The sequence below is a fragment of the Cryptomeria japonica genome, chromosome 9 (assembly GCF_030272615.1).
Source record: "Cryptomeria japonica chromosome 9, Sugi_1.0, whole genome shotgun sequence".
In the NCBI taxonomy this organism is placed as follows: Eukaryota; Viridiplantae; Streptophyta; class Pinopsida; order Cupressales; family Cupressaceae; genus Cryptomeria; species Cryptomeria japonica.
This window is the reverse complement of record NC_081413.1, coordinates 96,855,922-96,878,270: the sequence shown is the minus strand read 5'-3', so window position 1 is coordinate 96,878,270 and position 22,349 is coordinate 96,855,922.

Here is a 22,349-nt window from a genome sequence, read left to right as displayed (position 1 = left end):
GAAACTTGACTTGTTCAGCTTAGGTGCATCCCTCATATACATCTTTGGATCTTTAACTCAAGTTCTTTTAAACATTCCTTTCAGAGTCCAAAGATCTGATACCAATTGATAGTTCTGATACTTAATATAAGTACAAATCCAATAGCCAACAAGATGAGAGGGGGGGGGGGGGGGTGAATCATACAAACTTATTCATCTATAAAAACATTAGATTCAACCTTGGTAACATATATCAGTCATATAATAAAAAACTGTCAAACATGCAAACTCAAAAGCATATGAACAATATAAACCTCATAACACTAGATTTAACATGGAAACCCAAATAGGGAAAAACCACTATGGGATTTTGGACCCACTAAGAAATATACTCTTCTAGAGTATGCTCGGTTAAAAGCCAATCTTGTTAAAGATTACAAAACACATTGCTAGATGTGACCCAGTTAAGGGATTTCCCTCAGATCTGTTAGGATCTTCACTTTGTTAGAAGTGACCTTGTCAAAGGATTTCAAACACTCATTTAGAATGTCACCTTGTTAGAGGATTTACATATAAGACTGTTAAGTCCACTCGGTTAAGAGATTTCTTGTCACTTTCACAAAATAACAATAATACAATCTGTCTGCAACTTCACATCTAAAATGCTAAAGCAGATTCCTATTTGTTCAATACAATCTAGACATAGAGCTAGTCTTGTCTATCTGCTGGGTATCAATACTCTGTTATTCTAATAGGTCTTCAAGCTTTTGTGCTCGGTAATCACTATGTAGCATCCCTATGCATACACTTGCCCACATACATTGTTTATCAACAGTTCCTTATTTATAAACAGTCTTCTAACCACTTAATCTCCTTGATCACATTTCCCATGATCAATCATAGCCATCAGATCTTCAATCTTGTCCAGGTTCATTGTATCTTTCGATTTGAAAACATTTTACCCTGTCTCAGAACTTGCATATTCACCTTGGAACTTGTGTTAGGGTAATGCGATTCAATCTGAGCTGTAGATCTTCTTGCTGACTTTCCATTACCTTAGATTTGTTAACAAACTTCTTCCACGGCTTGCCAATCATTGATTTGCTCCAGCTCATTAGCTTCTTTCATTAAATATCACATGTAAACTTTTAATGTATTTTGTTATAGCTCGGTTACAAATCAGTGAATACTAAACTTTACTCGGTAGACATTCTATCTTCATTAACCGACTGTGATAACCTTAGGGTTTACCGACTAGGTTCCTTAGGGTTTACCGACTAGGTTCTTTTCTTGATAACATAGTATAGTATTACCCTTTACATTTTACAACATATGTATGATGTTAGAATGATCTAAAACATCAAGATCTCATCATTGTCTGACTCGGTATAGTTGCCCATTGAATAACTTATCCCTTTATTCATCATATTCTTTCTTGTGTCTTTACCGACTTCTTTATAATCTTCATATCATATTTCTTAAGATATGGCAACATCATACTGAATTAGAAAATCAATTTCTTGACATCAATGAAAAAATAATAATATCCAGATAGTAAAACATCTTTAATCAGTTATGTCCATAATCATCAACAACCTTCTCAATATCCTTGTTCTATTGCCAACATCATGATCTCATCATCAAGTGATTTCTTATGTATATATATCGTTAAAACAATGTAAAACCTAAGTTGGCCTAGTGGTAGAGAACTTGTGTTCTTAAAAGAGAGGTCACAAGTTCAAATCCCAAAGGGGGTAAGGTATGTACACCTCATCAGCTTTGGCCCATTACCTATCAAAAGAAAAATGTTAAAATGTTATAATGAACAACTTACCAATGGACGATAATCATGTCCCCCTTCAATGTGACCATGTTGCCTACAATGTTTCTCAGTTGTTGTGATTAGAAGTCTTCTAGTCTTTAAGCCCTTACAATTTTTGCAGGGACTATAACAATTTCCATCACCTTTTCTTTTCAAACTAGACCACAATCTACCAATTGTCTCCTTATTTTGTTATTTGTTGATATTATCTGACATGATCTTTCTTCACAGGTAGAAAAAATCAGGCTATGGAAACTTTGGTATATAACCTTCAAAAACTAAGCAAAACGATGTCGCAAGTACATAAGTCTTCTTAGAGATAGTTATAAAGAACTTTAAATGTTAGTTATGAAATGATGTTTTAGTAAAATATACCAAATTGAAATACTTAAACATAAAAAAACTGCAAAATGAACCAAAACCATTGAACATTCAACAAAGTAACATCGTGAACAACAGTCATTGATAGATCACAAGAGCAGCAACTATATTACAACAATGTCAAAGCACTCTAATAAGATCAAACTAGTGACAAGGTCAGGAAGGCTCACAAAGATTTGAGGGAAACTATAGCCTCTCTGCATCACTAGGATTCTCTAGAGTTTACAAACTAGGCCAAGCAGTAATTCAAGAGTAGCTACATTTAAAGGAGCTTGAAGGTGACTATCTCCCATCCATCTATGATTTGGCTCTTGTAAACCAACCATCAGTTGGGCAACTTGAAGGTGGCACTAAGATGAGACAAGGTAGACAAAGATCCTCTCAAGGTGCAAATTGGAGGATATAAAGCTTATCAGACATTTCTTGGAGTGATAAAAAATGTAAATGTGATTGTGGCTACGTATCAAATGGTTTTCAAGATTCCTTTGAAGCAAAAATATGTGTTGCTATCAGATGGTAGATATGAATGAGCTTTCAATTTGACAAATTTTGCCAAAATGTATGCTTCAAAAGTATCTTAAAGAATAACTAGGAATAGTGGAGTCCATTTTTGTGTTAGAGGTTTTGTTCAGTTTATATTGAACCCATTAAGCATATTATAAACATTTGTAATCATAAGGAAAAGAAAAAGTTACAAAAAAATTGAAATCTACAATATCGATGAAATTCAACCTGATGGTAACACTTAAGACAAGTAGAATCATGTGATTAGGATAGAATACACCGATGAAGTCCATTGGCAGAACACACATAAGCGGCAATGGAGAAATCTTGTCTTGTTGATAGCCGATGAGGCTATCAGTAAGACTATTCCCGATGAGAATTTTGGCAAAGCTTATGATGAGGAGACATAACGTATCAAGAGGAGCTATGTCGAGAGAAAAGACATCAGGGAAATTATGCCCATCACCTGAATACATTTTAAGCTATCTTGATGTCTAATGAGACTAGTGAAATAACTCGCACTGATCAACAAGAAGAGAGGTCATTGACTTATATTATCCCGATGAGTAAGAAGAAATCAGGAGGTTGTGAAAATAATCGGATCAATATATGTCAATCAACAGGTAATCTCAATGTATCGAAGAAAGGGAGAGAGTTATGGCGATGGCGCCAAAATAAAATTACATTAGGGAGACCTATGCCTATGAGCCGTTGTCAAATCAAATTTTAAAACTGAAGTAGAGAAATATTATTAAATGCTTGCATTGGGTTCACACAAAGCCAATATATGGGATTCTAATCATTGCGAGTTTGGCATTGAATACATTTTTTATATAATTGAAGTTGCCTGACATAAATCTCACACAGTGTAGGAAATTGGCAGAATAGAGACTTCTAATTCATAAAGGGTAGAGTGAGAAATTGCAATTGCAGAAATGCAAGCGTCTAGTTCTACAGGGAAAAATAGATCAGCCAAGAGTTTGGAGTCGGGAGCCAAGAAATCCAAAACATGAGAAGACGCCCCAGTTAGAAAATTGAACCAAGATATGATTGATCAAATGCAAGCACCCATCCCTAAGTCTAGAAGATCGAAACAACATCTACCTGGTTGAGATCAATTGGAAGATAGATACAAGGATTTTGGGGATGTTTTGACTAGGGTAAGGGGCTATGAATTGTTTTTATTCTATTACTTGAGGAGAAATAGGAAAGTACCTCTTTGCAACCCCTAGGTTACAAATCTGGGTAAGCTAATTGTCCCTAATGTTTTTGTAAATCTGAAAGTTTTAAAGATTCTAGTGAGAAATTATAATTCTGCGAGCAAATACATTCAGACTCCAAATGGAGAAGCCTTCATAAGGTTTTTAGTAAACACTATAAATGAAGTGTTCAACCTAGATTTTGGTTTTGATAAACCTCTGTCTTTTGGGGAATTGGAAGAGGAATATCAAAGAATGGATACTACATACCTTGGGTGGAAACTACTTGTCAATAAAGAAGAAGCGGGAGAACTTACAAAATAGGAAAGACCACCATTTAACATTGATTTGTTCATACATTACCTTCAGTACACCTATATGTCTTGTAGGTAGTTAGGAGGCATTGAGGTTCCAGACCTCATGAGCATTGGGCCATTAGTTTTATCTTCAGACATTCAAATGTATGAACCCATCCTGTTTGATTATATGCCATATTTGGTGGAGAGATTGCATAATGTTTTTTTGAACCTTGGGGATAATAATTGCCCTAATTTTACTTTTTACTCATTATTGATGCATTTAATCTTATCCTATGGACGTTTTAGGGGTATGTGGCCCAAGGAATTGAGGCTTAACATCAGAAATAGGCAAGGGGAGGAGAAACCTATTGAATTATGGACTTCTGTTTGGGATTCTCACTACACAAGATCAAATTATATCAAATTTGAGGAATGGATAGTAAAGCCAATTTATTAGATGTATGGATTTCCTTGTGATGGTTCAATCTCAGATGATATTAAAACATTTTTAAGACCTAAATATTTTGATGACAGAAAGATAGTGAATCATAACTGGGGAGATTGGTATGTCCATAAGGACTTCACATGTTTCAAGATATATGGGTTTGAAGGAACTCCCTATATGTTGTCAAAATATGTTCCTGACCGAATAGCATACTTGGAGATTTTCAGACAATTGAGTGTCTCAGATGCTAAAAACTTTTGAGATCTATGTAAGCAATCTTTCTTTCCAGGTACTCTTAGCTTTGGAGATTTCACAATTGTTTCAACAAAATCCTGTGATGTAATTGATAAGAAATTAATGGAAGAATTTAATTTATTCAAATATTTTGCAAGAAAGAATTATGATCCTGAAGGATATATCCATTGCTGCAAGAAAAGGCAAAATCTAGGTGATTATCTGCATGTGAGTCTGGAAGCGGAAGATATGTTTAGGAACATGGAAGATGCAGCGCCTCAAGAAGTTATTGATAACCTAAACAAAAAATTGGAGGAGAAAAGATAGAGGTTAATGGAGGTGGAGTCAAAAGAAGAAATGTCAGAAAATAAACCAGAAGACATTGAAGCCATTTCTAGGTCATGGGCAAAAGATGTGGAAGAAGAGTTAAATGAAGATGATCAAATTGTAACTAAAATGGAAATTTATAAAGATGCAAGATTGGATGGACATGTTTCTTTTGTGGAAGATGATGTATTTGTTAAATCCAAATAATTTAAGTCTTTTCTTTATAATTTCAAAGGCAAAAGGCTAAGTAAGTCTATCCCAAATGTGACACCTGAAAACGAGGCAGAATTATTGAAGAAACTAAAAGAGGATATAAAAGTAGAATTGGTGAAAATGACTCCATAGAGAGGGAGACAGTTACTGATAGAGGTTGGAGTAATTCTTTTTCCAGGATGGGACCTGAGTGCCTCTTTTATTTTTGATATTTTATTTCACTTTGATAATAAGGAATTCAAATTGGATATTTAGGGAGTTAATGACATTTTTATTGGGTCAAGGTTTGATCTAGATGAGGAAGAACTACTACTATGAGAACTATATTCACCAAACAAGAGACCAACTACTTGATGTGGATAGGGCTTTTGGACACATGATGAAATTAAAGGTGGGATAAATTGATCCTATTGTCTCAGTAGATATAGGAGTAGATATTTCCAAATTCAACAGGGCACAAATGGTTAGAGTGGCAAGGGAAAGGAATCAGTACAAAGATATGTATGAGGAGGCCATTAGAAGAAGTGGATAGTTTGAATCCATATTGCTTTCTCCTGAAAATTCAAAATGGAAGAATAAATGTGAGGAATTGTAGCAGGAAAATCAAAGAATTCTCAAACATATAAAAAGTGTAAGAATTGATACTGCTTCTTTCTTACTGAATAAAAGATTTGAAAAGCTACAGGGTCACTTGGAAGACTTTTGGGTTGTGGTTTAGAAAAATGTGGACAATGCAGTATCACATAATAGGATAAAAACAGACTGGGGGTCAAGCTGCATGAGAATAATTTGGAGGGAGTAGATGCCAAAGAGATTGAGAAAATTGAAAGGCTACTTGCAAAGCATGATAAATTCTATACAAAATTACAAAATGAATATGATGAGTGTAAATATGTAATCCAACATGGTATTCCTATGTTAGTTGACCAGAAAGGTGAAATTAAGGATAAGGATAAATGGATTGTTGAATGTCAGAGTCTCCTCAATGTTACCCTTGATGCTTCCTGGATAGATGGAATAGATTTAAAGGAAACCACTGCACAGATGGAGCAGTTTGTCACATTGGAGATCATGGTCAGGGACATGATTTATGATGCAGATACCTATAAGTCAGAAAATTATTTGGAGCATATTAAGAACTGTAGTGAAGTGCTTGGCAATCAGCTCTTGTTACAAATGTTTCAAATTGTTGTCTTTTAAAGTCTTATGTAATATGTTTTTTTATGTTGGTAGTTGTGTTAGGGTCAGTTAGTTGATTTTTTTAGTTAAGATATTAGTTAGTGTAATTTTGAATGAAGGGGTATGCCCTTTCATTTTGAAAATAAATCTTCATCTATATATATATAGAGGATCTTTCAATGAAATGAGAGATAGATTCGGAGATGCAATTATATACAATACTCTTAGGGTTTATTTTTTGGAAATGTGCTATATGTAATTAGTTGAATATGTTATGTTTATTTCAATACAAAGATCAAGTGTTTTCATCTCTGGTGGTATTTATCTTTTTTATTGTTTGATTAGTTCCATGTGCTAAATCTATTCATTTAGATTGTTTCAATGTGTTATCCTGTGTTATTATAGTCTGGGTAAAGTTTCAGTTTGATTATCAGTTTGAAGGATTGGATGTCAAGCTTTAATCTGTCTTATTGGTCTTTCAGAGAAAAGTTAAATTTAGTAAGACTAACGCAACATTATGTCAGGGGTGAAGGCACTGGTCTACTATTGTTTGAAGATACTTTAATCAGGTATTTTTAGAGTAATCTCAATTACGAAATTTGTAATGTCCCCACTTTGAAATAGGATTCAATAATATATAATAATAATAAAATTAAAATACAAAAGATTAAAAAAATAACATTTAAATTAAAATATAAATTTAATTTAATTAAAATTTAATATTAAGTTAATGAATGATCAAAAGACATAAAATGAAAAGGTGTGACTCTCTCAAATATGAGATATAAAAGGGAGAAGAGAACCTCATTTGAAGGGGGATAATTGGGGAATGAGAGGTGTCGATCTTATTTAAATAAGAAGTGCAGATTTGATTGTGAAAGGTTGTGTCCCTTTCAAAGGGCAAAAAGAATGAAGAGGTGCACTCTTTCAAAGGGTGGTGAAAGGGTGTGTCTCTTGCCAAAAGGCATACATGAAGATAATTTGATAGTAATATTAATATATAACTTGTAGGAAACTATAGGAAATTGTAATCTGGTCTCTGTACGCAATAATCACATCCAAGCTTTTGTCCTTTTTCTGCCATGTATTTTTGTTTAGCACTTGCATATACTGCAACCCCCGTATTAATATTTGTATATTATCGGTCCAATACTTCTGCAATAATAAGTTCTTACAATAATAATTATAACCTTTATATATATATAGTAGAATGATCATTGATATTCAGTGGCCAATGTCACTTGAAGAAAAAACCTGGAAATAATCTGAAAATTATTAATTCTCTGAAATTATAAGTGTTGACAAATAAACTAATTGCTAGTAATACATTAGATAACTGGTGATATTTTGAGCACTGGTAACAAAGTAAATAACCCGTAATAACCTGAGTATTGACAATAACTTCAACAACTGATAATAAATTTAAATGTTTGTTATGATTCAAATATTGATAATCTGAATAAACTAAATCAAATCATATGGAGTAGGGAGAAATACTAAAGGTCACCCTACCTGATAATATGGGTAGGGAGAACTTCTAAAGGGCACCCTAGAAGATCATTAAGTGGGGAGAACTGTTGAAGGGCACCCTACCTGATAAATGGGCAGGGAGAATTGCTATAGGGCACCCTACCTAATAAATGGGCAGGGAGAACTGCTATAGGGAGCCCTACAGAATCATTGGGTAGGGAGATCTACTATAGGGCACCCTACATGACAATATTGGCTAGGGAGAACTGTTGTGTAAGGCACCCTACATGGTTATATTGGATAAAGGGAAATGATCAATCAAGACACCCCACAAAATCCTACATCACAGCTCACTAACATAAGTTATGATTCTATCTCTGATATTATCACAAGGATCCATCTTTATGTTACATGTAATTAATTCTGTATATAGTCATTTATATGACCATTCCTTAATGAAATTTGTAGCACCTTCTGAGTTTATTTTTGCAGGTTTTTCACTATAGAAGAGGCTAAGGTATTTTCTCTTAACCCCTACACTAATAACTGAGATCTATAACTATGATATTTTAAGGAATTTTATTAGGGGACATTACAAAATCATACTTATAATAAAGTAGCCTTTTATTTAAAGCATTCATTTACAAGTAAGCAATTCAAATTTTTTAGTAATTATTTAATTGAAGTGATAATCTCAGGAATCATTTTCCCTCTAATGCACATAAACCTTAGAAACATTAAATTCCAATCAGGCATACTTGACAACAATAGGATTAATACCCATCAAAATTCTCTTCTCAATCTTCAAAACACCCTTACAAGACAACAACTTAATAGACACCAACCATATTTTGAGGAAGACAAACATGAAAAAGTATGCCCTTATATTATAATGAAGCCAATCGCTCTAGTTAGTCTCTTGATATCATTGTTACAGACTTATCCTCCAATTTACAGAAAGATTCAATGGTTCAAATAAAAGTTATGATAATTATTCCAAAACTGCTACACGATACAAGAAAGACAATATTAAGTTAAACTATACAAGATACATATTATGAAGAAAACTAGTCAAAATTCTTGATAACATCAAATTAAATATAATGTTTGATTAGATTCTACTTTCTTTTAAAGTTCTATACAATATGCATATTTCTATTAACCCATAACAAAATACGCAACTAACAAATATGAGATAAATTATTCATATTTCAAGCCTCCAACTCAAAACGATTCTGCATGATAGAACCAATATCCATTAGGACTTGTTTCACCTTGTGTTTTATGATGATGAATTAATTGTGTAGGGAAAGATTTATGGGTTGGATCACTCGGTAGCATATCATTTTGATTTAAGGCTAGTTGATAAGAGGATGATAGATGGCACACTGGTACTTGGAATTGGGTAGGATGAATGTTAGTAGGCACATGGGCATATTTTAACACTTTAGTAAGGATCTCTTGATGGATGGATGATAATTTTAAATTTTTAAAAATAGACCAATCAATCCTTCTAGGAGAAGAATATCTAAAGCAGGGATTGTGAAGCGTGTTGTGGCTCTTGGTCGCTATCTTCTGAATCCATTGGGCATGGTTGCAATATTATGTGGTCCTAGAAAAGAGATTATTGTTTATGGTGAAAATGGATAACAATAATAATGATATTGAAAGGCTAAATGAATTCAACCACAAAATGCTAGCCTAACAACAACAAAGATCCACCATAACATATGAAGATTACCTAAGACAATGCAAATCAAATGAAATCACAAAGATTATACCATCACATGTCCAATAGGGTTTGGATCTCCATTCTTCCTATCTCCATTGATCTTGCTTGATATATTTGCTCTCAGATTTTATGTGTGCACAAGAGCTCAACAAAGAACATAAATGTGGTTGCAAGTAGGATCTCATATGCCAAGTAGTCAATTGATCAAGTAGTTAGAATGATTGATTAGAATAATTGATTAGGGTTTGATAATGAAGGAAGCATCTCCTTATATAGAAGACACTATATGAAATGGAGGGATAAGATTGAGAGGTGTAAAAGGAGGTCGGCTATGATTAGAGGGTAGGTAAAAGAAATAATAAAATAATATAAGGGGTAGGTAGTGTATGAATTAAGAGATGAATGACATGTGTCATGGGTAGAAAAGACTAATGAATTAATTAAATAAATAAAGATTTATTTAATTAATAGAAGAAGTGGGATAATTAAATAAATAAAAATATTTATTTAATTTAGGAAAAGAATAATTTAAATAAATAAATGTATTTATTTAAATGAGAAATAAGGCTAGAAGAGGATAAATGAATTAATTAAATAAATAAAGATTTATTTAATTAATAGAAGAATTAAGCTTAGATAATTAAATAATTAAAATATTTATTTAATTAGACATGACAATTTTGGGTGTCTACAATTATCACTAAAGCTTAACTCACTGGAATATTCCCTTAGTCCAGATGACAAGTATGAAGTTGTTGAATAGGTAATGGTTACAGTAACCAACCAAGTTGGTGTTGACATAAACCTAGTAGCATCACATGAATGGATGTTATCTCCTCTACAATTTGTAGCTGGCCTTGGACCTAGAAAAGTTGCTTCCATACAAAGGGCTATTTTGAGGGCTGGAAGGGTTTACAGTCGTACAGAATTGTTGACCCCTCTAGAAGCTATGAAGCAACTTGTCTTTATAAATGCTGCTAGTTTTTTAAGGGTTAGAGGGATTGGGCAAGCAACTTCTAGGAACCATGTTATGGATCCATTGGATGATAGTAGAATTCATCCAGAGTCATATGAACTAGCCAAGAAACGGCTGAGGATGTATACTGTGAATATGTAGGACAAGATATAGATGATATGGATGAGGAAACACAAGAAATGGTAGTTGAACATGTCAAAGAATCCCCATGTGTTAAAGGCCCTTGATATTGATGAATATGCTAGAAGTGTGGAACATTGGACATCCAATAAAAAGAGGGAAACTCTTGCTGACATAAATATTGAATTGGTACATGGATTTAAGGATTGGTGAACACCATATAAAGAATCATCCCATGATGAGAAATTTTATCTGCTAACTAGATAAAATTAAGAGACCCTTTCAGTGGGGAAAATTGTACAAGCAACTGCTCATAGAGTCCTAAATAATCGTATATAAGCTACTTCCATACAAAGGGATATTTTGAGGGCTGGAAGGGTTTATAGTTACAAAGAATTGTTGACCCCTCTAGAAGCTATGAAGCGACTTGTATTTATAAATGTTGTTGGTTTTTTAAGGGTTAGAGGGACCCGACAAGCATCTTATGGGAACCATGTTATGGATCCATTGGATGATACTAGAATTCATCCATAGTCATATGAACTAGCCAAGAAAATGACTGAGGATGTACATTGTGAAGATGAAGGACATGATATAGATGATATGGATGAGGAAACACAAGAAATGGTAGTTGAACATGTCAAAAAATATCCCCATGTGTTAAAGGCCCTTGATATTGATGAATATGCTAGAAGTATGGAACAATGAACATCTAATAAAAAGCGAGAAACTCTTATTGACATAAAGATTGAATTGGTACATGGATTTAAGGATTGGTGAACACCATATAAAGAGCCATCCTAGGATGAGGAATTTTATCTGCTAACTGGAGAAAATGAAGAGACCCTTCTAGTGGGGAAAATTGTACAAGCAACTGCCCATAGAGTCCTAAATATTCGTATAAAAGTTGCTTCCATACAAAGGGCTATTTTGAGGGTTGGAAGGGTTTACAATCACAGAGAATTGTTGACCCCTCTAGAAGCTTCTGAATGGAGAGGTTAAGGAGGTTGAGGATCCATATTTTGCCAAAGCGGATACCATTAAACAAAGTGAACAAGAGAATGCAAGGACAACAAAAGGAACTTGCAAAAAAATCTTGATGACAAGAATGAAAGGACCAACCTCTTGTATAGTTGTTGTTACAGTTGTTGTCAAGAATCTATCTACAAAAATTGTGCCTGCTTCCTCCCAATTTCTACACCCTGAGCCCCCGTATAATGATGGTGCGTAATTACTTTTTTTTGAAAAATACCTCGTGTTCATTAGAATTCTGGCGTGAAATGTGAAATTTGCACTATCAACAAAAGTCAACCCGATGGTAACATAGAAGTAGAAGCATGTGATCGAGATAGAATACACCAATGAAGTCCATCAGCAGAACGCACACTAGCGACAATGGAGAAATCTTGTATTGTTGATAGTCGATGATGTTATCGGTAAGACTTATCCCACTGGACACTGACAAAAGTAAAATGCATTGGAAAAGGTTATGATGATAAAGAGTCAAAGCTTATGCTGAAAATACATTGTTGGCATATGTGCAGAGTATGATGACATGATGATATTGTATGTTGTCATTGATGGCAATATGCTGAAGTATGAACCGGTATATCGAAGTAAGAAAACTAAGTAAGCAAACTGGCAAGAGAACCGGTATGATGATGTGAACTGGTATATATTCAAAGTGAAGCGGTATGTTGGAATGTGAACCCGTATATGGAAATTTTTGAATCGGGGTTTCATTTGGTATGACTACTAGTTCGTAGTCTCAGCTTCAGGGTTTCCGGTTGATGCATTTCAAGTCTGTGTGATTTGACAGATGACATTATATGATGGGTTAGCATTGAAATAGAGATCTTATCATGTTTCCATGTCAGCCTTTTGCATGTGAAGGATTTCCTTGAGGATCTTGCATGAAGAAGATTGATCCTATCTACCTCGGGAATGTGCGAAGTCTAAGTAAACGGTGGAGAACGCGTGATGGGTTATCAAATTCTAGAAGCGGAAAAGAAAAAATGATGGAGAACATCTTGAGATATGTTCAAGACTATTTTATTCAATGCAATGTGATTGTATGGTCAGGATTGGACCAACTGTATTGATAACCTAAATGTTTAGGGTTTAGGGTTTATGCTACCGACCTATCTGTTTCCTATAAGGTCGATGATGATTTGCACTGTGAAGTTGTTGGCAAATGTTATGTGTGTATCCAAGTAAAGAGATACTTGATTCTTGTCAGATTGGAGAAGTGTGTTGATACCTGCAAAGTGTGACTGCAGATGCAAAGGAACTTAAGTGGATCTGCATTGGCATTGAGTGATGTTATCAGATCAGTGTATTACCTATTGACTTCTAACCATTTTAGCACTTGGAAAATCCCTTAACCAGGTAGCTTTAATAGGGTGACTCAAATCAATGAGTTCTTCAAATCCTCTTGCGAGGTAACCTTTAACAGGGTTCTAACCTTTAACCAGGTATTTAGCCATCCCTTAACCAGGTGATCCCTAGCAGGATCGGTTCCTAGAAGAACCTATTGTAAAGTCCTTAACCAGACTAGGCTCCTAACAGAGCGGACTTTAGAAGAGTTCAAAGTATAACTTATGGGTATTCATCTCCACTGTGGTTTTTCCCAGTTGGGTTTCCACGTGAAAAAATAGTGTGTCATGTGTGATGCCTCTTCCTATTATGATTAGTATTTTTTGTTAAGCAGTAATGCATGCTAATCTAGTGGTCTTTATATTTCTGATGTATTACTTGTTTATGCATATGGGTGAAGTGGAGAAGAGATAATAGGTGTGGTGAAGATATAAGTGTTACCGGTTTATGTCTTTCACAGTCATACTGTGTTTTACCGGTAGTACCCTATTTTAGATCGGTGATACTGTTTACCAATTAGTTTAGTCTTTGCAGTCAAAGTGGTTTAAGGAAGTTTTGGTCTATACTGGTTCACCCCCCCTCTTAGTATCTGTTGAGTACTTACTATTCATCATTATTCATCAATTGGTATTAGAGCATCCTTCAGGGCCTCTATGTTGTAAGCTTAACCGCTTGAGGAAAAGATCCTATTCTAATGATGAAGAGGGAAGGTCCTAAGTTCAATAGAGACAACTTTAAGATATGGAAGGATAGAATGAAGATATACATTAAAAGCATGAGTGCTCAACATTGGAGCTATGTTGAGAATACTTATGTTGTCCCTACCGGTACTCTCAGCGATGATCAAAGAAGAGAAATTCAAGAGAATGGACAATTCTTTGGAAGAGTATGATGGAGGTGTAGTCCGGTTTGGTAATGATGCACCATGTATGGTAAAAGGAAAAGGGTCCATCTCTCTAAATGGAAAAAGCAGTGTTGACAATGTGTATTGGGTAGAAGGTCTCAGGCATAACCTTCTGAGTGCTGCCCAACTGAATGATAATGGACTCACTCTGGAATTAAAAGATGGAGTGTGCAAAATAAAAGGAAAGAGTGGTGAACTGATGGCCACCGGTATGTAGACCAAAGGTAACCTATTTCAGTTAAATGCAAATATTAGCCAATGTCTAATGGCTAAGTATGATGATAGTTGGATATGGCATAGGATACTTTGCCATGTAAATTTTGATAACATTGTGAAGGCCAGTAAGATCAAGGCAGTTAGGGGATTTCCTGTACTGAACAAATTGGAGAACCCTTTGTGCAAAGAATGTCAACTGGGGAAAATGTATTCCTCAACCTTCAAAGGTAAATCTTTCACAATAGAAAATATACTTGATCTTGTGCATACTGATTTGTGTGGTCCTATGAAGACTAGGAGTGTTCAAGGAGATAGGTACTTTATGATTCTTACTGATGATTGCTCAAGAATGATGTGGGTCACATTCTTGAAAGACAAGTCTGAAGCTTTTGGAAAGTTCAAAGCCTTTAGAGAACTAGTTGAAAAGGAAAGTGGTAAGAGAATCAAATGCCTTAGAACCGATCAAGGAGGTGAGTTAACCTCTAGAGAATTCAATAAGTACTGTGAAGAGAATGACATCAAGAGGCAACAACTGTCTACCCCCCGGACTCCATAACAGAATGGCCTAGCAGAAAGAAACAATCGAATTGTAGTTGAAGTAGCCTAAACAATGTTGATCCAACAAAAGGTTGCTCACACTTTTTGGAGAGAAGTGGTGAGCACTGCAGTCTATAATATGAATCAGGTACTAAACAAGAAAGGCAAGGATAAAACACCTTATGAGTATTGGACTAGTAAGACTCCTATATTAAGCTACTTTAGAGTGTTTGGCAGCAAGTATTATATCAAGAGGAGTGAACACCAAAGCAAGTTTGATGCAAAATGTGATGAGGGAATATTCCTAAGATATTCCACCAAGAGCAAAGCTCTCAAGTGTTTCAACAATAGGACTTAGAGAATTTTTGAAAGTATCAATGTCAGAATTGATGAAACCTCTAAGAAACCTAAGGTAACTGGCAGTGAGAAACTAGTAGATGAACCGATTGTAACCTTTTGGGAACCGGTTGCAAAACAACCAAGTACCAGTAACAGTGCTCCTACACCGATAGATGTTGATGCTAATGAAGATGAGGATGAAGAGGAAAAGCTAGAGGAATCTATTAAGATCATTCCTAGGTATGTAAAGTTGAACCATGATCCAAAGCAGATCATAGGAGATAAAGATGCAAGAATTCTTATAGGAAGAAAGGTCAGAGAAAACTCTTGCATGATCTCTGAATTTGAGCCTAAAACATTTAAAGAGGCACACAAAGATGAAGACTGGATCAAGGTAATGGACGAGGAACTTGACCAGATAGAAAAGAATGGTACATGGTCTTTGGTACCTAGACCTGAGCATAAAAATGTTATTGGCACCAAATGGGTTTTTTAGAAATAAGCTGAATGAAGATGGCATAGTGGTAAGAAACAAAGCCAAACTGGTGTGTAAGGGATATGCTCAAGAAGAAGGAGAAGACTATTGAGAAACCTTTGCTCCAGTAGCTAGATTGGAAGGAGTTTGAATTCTTCTTGCATATGCAGCCTTCAAGGGATTCAAAGAGTATCAGATGGATGTAAAATCTGAATTCTTGAATGAAATACTTGAAGAGGAAGTGCATATAGAGAAACCAGATGGGTTTGCCTTATCAAAAGACAGTGATATGGTGTGTAGGCTACATAAAGCCTTGTATGGATTAAAGCAAGCACCTAGAGCATGGTATGAACGTTTACACTCCCATCTTGTGAAGATTGGATTTGAAAGAACAAGTGAAGATTGCAATATCTAGCTGAAGTCAGAAGGTGATTAGATCCCGATCTATGAAGTGTTTGTTGATGACATAATTTTTGGTGGAGATGACAAGATGAGTCATGATTTTGCAGATGAGATGAAGAAATAATTTGAGATGTCACTTATCGGGGAAATTAAGTTCTTTATTGGACTATAGATTCAACAAATGAAAGATGGTATCTTTATCACTCAGTCCAAGTATGTCAAAGAGGTGTTGAAGATCTTTGGCATGGAAGACAACAAACCGGTTGGTACACCAATGGTGACTGGTTGTAAATTGTCAATTTAAGATGACTCAGCATTAGTGAATGAGAAGGAATACCGATCAATGATTGGTAAGTTGCACTATGTAGTACACAGCAGACCGGATATTGCACATGCAGTGGGCATTACTGCATGTTTCTAGAAAATTCCAAGAGAATCCCACTTGGTAGCTATCAAGTGGATTGTTAGATATCTGAAGGGAACTATTGACTATGGATTGTGGTATCCATACAGTAATGATTTCAATCTCAAAGTGTTTACAGATGTCGATTGGGCTAGTAATGTGGACGACCCAAAGAGCACAACCGGTGGTGCATTCTTTCTTGGTGGTAGACTAGTCTCATGGATGAGTAAGAAGTAGAGTTGTATCTCTTAGTCTACAATAGAAGTAGAATATGTAGCAGCATTTATGAACTACACTCAGACAATTTGGATGAAGCATGTATAAAGTGGTTTCAAGGTTCATGTATCTGAACCGGTGAGTATATTTTGTGATAACACAAGTGCAATTAATATTTCCAAGAATCTGGTATTGCATGCTAGAACCAAGCACTTTGAGCTCAAGTATCATTTCTTGAGGGAGAAAATTCAAAACAAAGAGGATGTATTGGAACATGTTTCCAGTAAGGAACAGTTAGCAGACATATTCACCAAGCCTCTGTCGAAGGCTACATTTGCCTATTTAAGAGGCGAATTAGGGGTGTTGCCCCTTCAAGAGGTGAACTAAAGGTAAGTGCTCCACATCAGTCAGGTATTGCATTGTCAAATCTTTTCAGGATTGGCATGTTGAAGGATGCTACTCCTCAGGGGGAGCAGCATAGTGGAACATAGTTGTTTGTGCCTCCACTTTGGCATTGTTGTCAAAGGGGGAGAAGATGTGAAGTAGAGAGATATCTTTGTATATTGCCATCAATGCCAAAGGGGGAGATTGTTGGCATATGTGCAGAGTATGATGACATGATGATATTGTATGTTGTCATTGATGTCAATATGCTGAAGTATGAACCAGTATATTGAAGTAAGCAAACTGGCAAGAGAACCAGTATATGTGAAAAAGTGAAGTGGTGTGTTTGTTCAAAGTGAACCGGTATGTTGGAATGTGAACCAGTATATGGAAAGTTTTGAATCAGGGTTTCATTTGGTATGACTATCGATTCGTAGTCTTAGCTTCAGGGTTTTCGATTGATGCATTTCAAGTCTGTGTGATTTGATAGACGACATTCTGTGATGGGTTAGCATTGAAATGGAGATCTGATCATGTTGCCATGTCAGGCTTGTGCACATGAAAGATTTTCTTAAGGATCTTGCATGAAGAAGATTGGTCCTATCTACCTCAGGAATGTGCGAAGTCTTAGTAAACATTGGAGAATGCGTGATGGGTTCAGCTTCCAGAAGTGGCAAAGAATGAACGATGGAAAACGTCTTGAGATCTGTTGAAGACTATTTTATTCAATGCAATGTGATTTTATGGTCAAGATTGGACCAACTGTATTGATAAGCTAAATGTTTAGGGTTTAGGGTTTATGCTACCGACCTATCTATTTCCTATAAGGTTGATGATGATTTGCATTATGAAGTTGTTGGCAAATGTTATGTCTGTATCCAAGTGAAGAGATACTTGATTCTTGCCAGACCGGAGAAGTGTGTTGATACCTGCAGAGTGTGACTGCATATGCAAAGGAACTAAAGTGGATCTGCATTGGCATTGAGTGTTGTTATTAGATCAGTGTATTACCTATTGACTTCTAACCATTTCAGCAGTTGGAAAATCCCTTAACTGGGTAGCTTTAACAGGCTTTGTGTAAATCCTTTAACAAGGTGACTCAAATCAATGAGTTCTTCAAATCCTCTTGTGAGGTAACCTTTAACAGGGTTCTAACCTTTAACCAGGTGATCCCTAGCAGGATCGATTCCTAGCAGAACCTATTATAAAGTCCTTAACCAGACTAGGCTCATAATAGAGTGGACTTCAGAAGAGTTCAAAGTACAACTTGTGGGTATTCATCCCCACCGTGGTTTTTCCCAGTTGGGTTTCCACGTGAAGAATCAGTGTGTCATGTGTGATGCCTTTTCATGTGATGATTGTGGTATGCAAAATTCATCTTCAAATTAACAAAGTAATTAATTAGAAATAAGGGAAATCACGAATCCCTATCCTAATTAGCATTTAACAAACAATACAATGGAATAACACAATTTAAGAAATAGGAATCAATATAATCAAATCAAGAACTCCCTATTCCGTGACTGCATATTGCTTCCATTGCTCTTCTCCTCTTCATGGTATGATGGCTCTTAGATATTGCGTTGGTAACCTACAAGTGACACAAAGATTCAAAGTTTGTGATTGTTGAAAATGGAGATTTGATGCTCAATTTATAGAAAATTGAAGAGGATTGATTGAAAGGTGGAACAAAATGATCAAGAGATAGAACTCAAGTGAGCTCACATGAAAATTGATAGTTGAACTGTTGATTGTAGGAGTGAAACAAAATAGATTGAATAGATTAATTGAGTCAACTAATTGAGAAAAACCTGACTGAAGGAAGAAAAAGAATGATTGGAGGAAATAAAGAGGATGACACAAAGAGCTTAATTTAGAAAAAGCTAACTAAAAGAGGGAAATAGAGATTGGAGAGATAAATGATTTAATTAATCAATTGATTGAATTAATTAATTTAGCATGTGCTTGCACTTAGATTTAGATTATCAATTTAATCTTTGCATGAGATATTATTCAAAATTTAGCATTTGAATATATTTAGAACTTGACTTTGATTTTCAATTTGGTTTTTGAAATCATGCACATGTATTTAAATTTGGAAGAAATTAGAAGAATATGAAATTAAATGAAATTAGAATTTGGGGAACTAGAAGAATCAATTAGTTAATTAAATAATTTAAAGAAACTATTTAATTATGTAGAAATGGACTTTAATTAAATAATGAAGATTATTTAAATTAAAAAAATTAAATAAAAAATAATTAAATAATAAATATTTAATTAATATTTAGAAGAGAGTTGAATGATTAGATGATTGGAGATAGAAATTGAATAATTAGTAATTCATTTAAATAATAAAGATTATTTAAATTGGGGAATCAATCATAATTAATTAAATAATAAATATTTAATTAATATTTAGAAAATGATTAAATGATGATAGAATAAGAAAATAGACTAATTAATAAGATTATGAGGAAATATGAAATTAGAAGTAATAGATTAATTAAATTAATTAAATAATAAAGATTATTTAATCAATTAGTGGAATAATTAGTACATGATCAATCAGACATTTCTAGGTGTCTACATTTGCCCCTCTTTGAGACAAAGTCGGAATGACATTGTTTCAAAGAAAATGAAATTTTTTTTGCCCTAGTATGCCCCAATGTTGTTGTATAGTGTAAATATGCCCCCTCGAAAAATGTGGCCGGAAAATTCAAAAATTGAGACCATGTTTTCGATAGCAGTATAAAGAGCAAGCGTGTGAAATTTTGTGTCATTTCGAGATCATTTGAATAGGCTACAAGTTGTTTGAAGCTAGCGGGGACCACGAGCATCGAGGTGTCATAAAACCCAAATTTTTGAGCTATAAATAGAGAATTCTAGGATTTCATTTGCTCATTTGTAATTCCTTGGTTTCTGTGAAATTTGTGTGTTGTTTTCGACGTATTTGATCATCATGGCTGGTTATAGAGCTCGATTGCACATGTCGGACCGAGTACATTCATATCAGAGACCTCCTGGGACTGGTGGCATGGTACTTTTCCATTTTTTTCCTGATTTTTGCCTGTTTTATGCTAGTTTTTTCAAAAAAATTCCTTGATCATTTTTTGCTTTCCATTACGCAATCGCTTGTCGATTTTTACACAATAGTATTAAGTGTACCGCATTCACTTTAAATGCTATGCATGCGCTGTAAGTGTCACACAACAATGTTAACATGCCACATTTGTTTATAGCTTCACGCATAAGTGTTTTTTGTTACGCATGCGCTCATTTTGTCATGCATTAGCTTTAATCATCACACAAGAGTAATTTTTGTACTGCATAAGTCATAACTATCACACATTCGTTGTATATGTAACTTTTTGTCATGCTTTTGAAAACTTTTAGGTTTTTACTGGATCTGATATATGATATTGTGATCATTTTCTCGTTGCAAGAGAACATTGGAGTGTTATCCTGTCGCCAGAGCAGACCCAATGGTCTTGATCTTCGAGTTGACTTACCGAATGATGAGATCGAGCATAGCCGTCACCTTGGTCCATACCATGTTTTGCATTTGCTAGAGATTATGGCCAACAAGGCCATGATTACAACTTTGATAGAGCGGTGGCACTCCGAGACTTGTTCATTTCATCTTTCGACTAGTGAGGCATCCATTACCTTAGAGGATGTATGGCGTATATTACGTATTCCCATTCATGGTGAGAGAGTTATATATGACCATGATGATGGCATTGCCGGACTATGTGCACTTTTTGAGTGTGAGATTCAGGATTTGCAGATCAGTGGCCGTTATGAGATCCCTTGGGCTTGATTAGATTATGATGACCTGACCATTATATTATGCGGTATTGTCGATGGTTTACTGATACCTAACAGACGAGGTCATGGGTTTCCCATTGGATGGGGCAAAGTGCTCCATGATATGATTGTGCATCATCGATTGTATGCTTGGGGTCCTTGTCTACTTGCCATGTTCTATTATCAGATGCATGGTATTGTGTATCTGGGATACTGTTCTATTAGTTGTGGTGTTACTTTTCTTCAAACATGGGCATGGGAACACATTTCTATATCTAGGTTTGTCATTCATGTAGACTTGCAGCCGAGTGAGCCTTATGCTTTCAGGTATACAGCAGGTATCAGACATAGGGGTTCGGGGAACACTTTGTACTAGAGACATCAATTTGATATATTGCAGCATTTCATTTGGAGACCTTACTTAGATTTCCCCAGTTGGCCTAATGATGTAGTGCACTTGTCTTTCTATCGACAGCAGTGATATCTTATTGGGAGGACCTTTGAGTCTTAGCAGATCATAGAGATATATCTTCCTGGGAGGGTTCTCAGACAGTTCGGTGAGGTATAGGTGACACCTGTGGTTACTGCATATTTTGCTCATGTTTCACAAGAGGTATCTGATTGGGGTGTGTGCATTCAGCCACATGTTGCTTATGCGGAGTTTGATTCTTTGCAGCCATTACTCTAGGGTTGGGGCAGAGGTGGAGTAGATCCAAGGATGACAACAGAGTATGATACATGGTTTGCTAGGCATGGGCCAGTGCCTTTGACCAATCTTGTTGTTCCTATTACAGCACAACAGATTCACCATTTGAGATAATAGTTGAGGATAGACACAGGGGAGAGAGTCGGTGGACGTGGTGGGGATGGGGGAGGAGGTGGTGGAGATGCGGGAGGTGGTGAGGGAGGAGAGGGAGATGAGGACATAGACATTGGTGGAGACACTGAGTCTATTAGCAGTGAGGACAACGATGATTCTTCAGAGTCATCAAGAAGCGATGGTGGGGATGATGATGAGGATATGCCAGATTTGGAGTATGTGTCTGCCATAGAGGGTGGGATAGGAGAGGCTGGTGATGGGGATGAGTTGCAAACTCTTAGAGCATAGGTCCAGAGCTTGAAGGATGAGATTGCTAGATGAGATGTCGAGCGAGAGACCTGTCATGCAGATTATGGTGCCCTTGAGGCTGAGCGAGTTTGTCTTCAGAGGGAGAGAGATGAGGTAGTGTGATGATGTAAAATCACTATGGATGCCTTTGATTAGCTTTTTAGAGCAGGTACAGATGCGCGTGACTGGGGGGAGATATATTTCACTACTACACAGGAGGCTATTTATTATAAACAGGCATATGAGAGAGACATCCTTGAGGGTCAGAGAGAGCCTAGCTTCAGTGCATTCATGGGGAG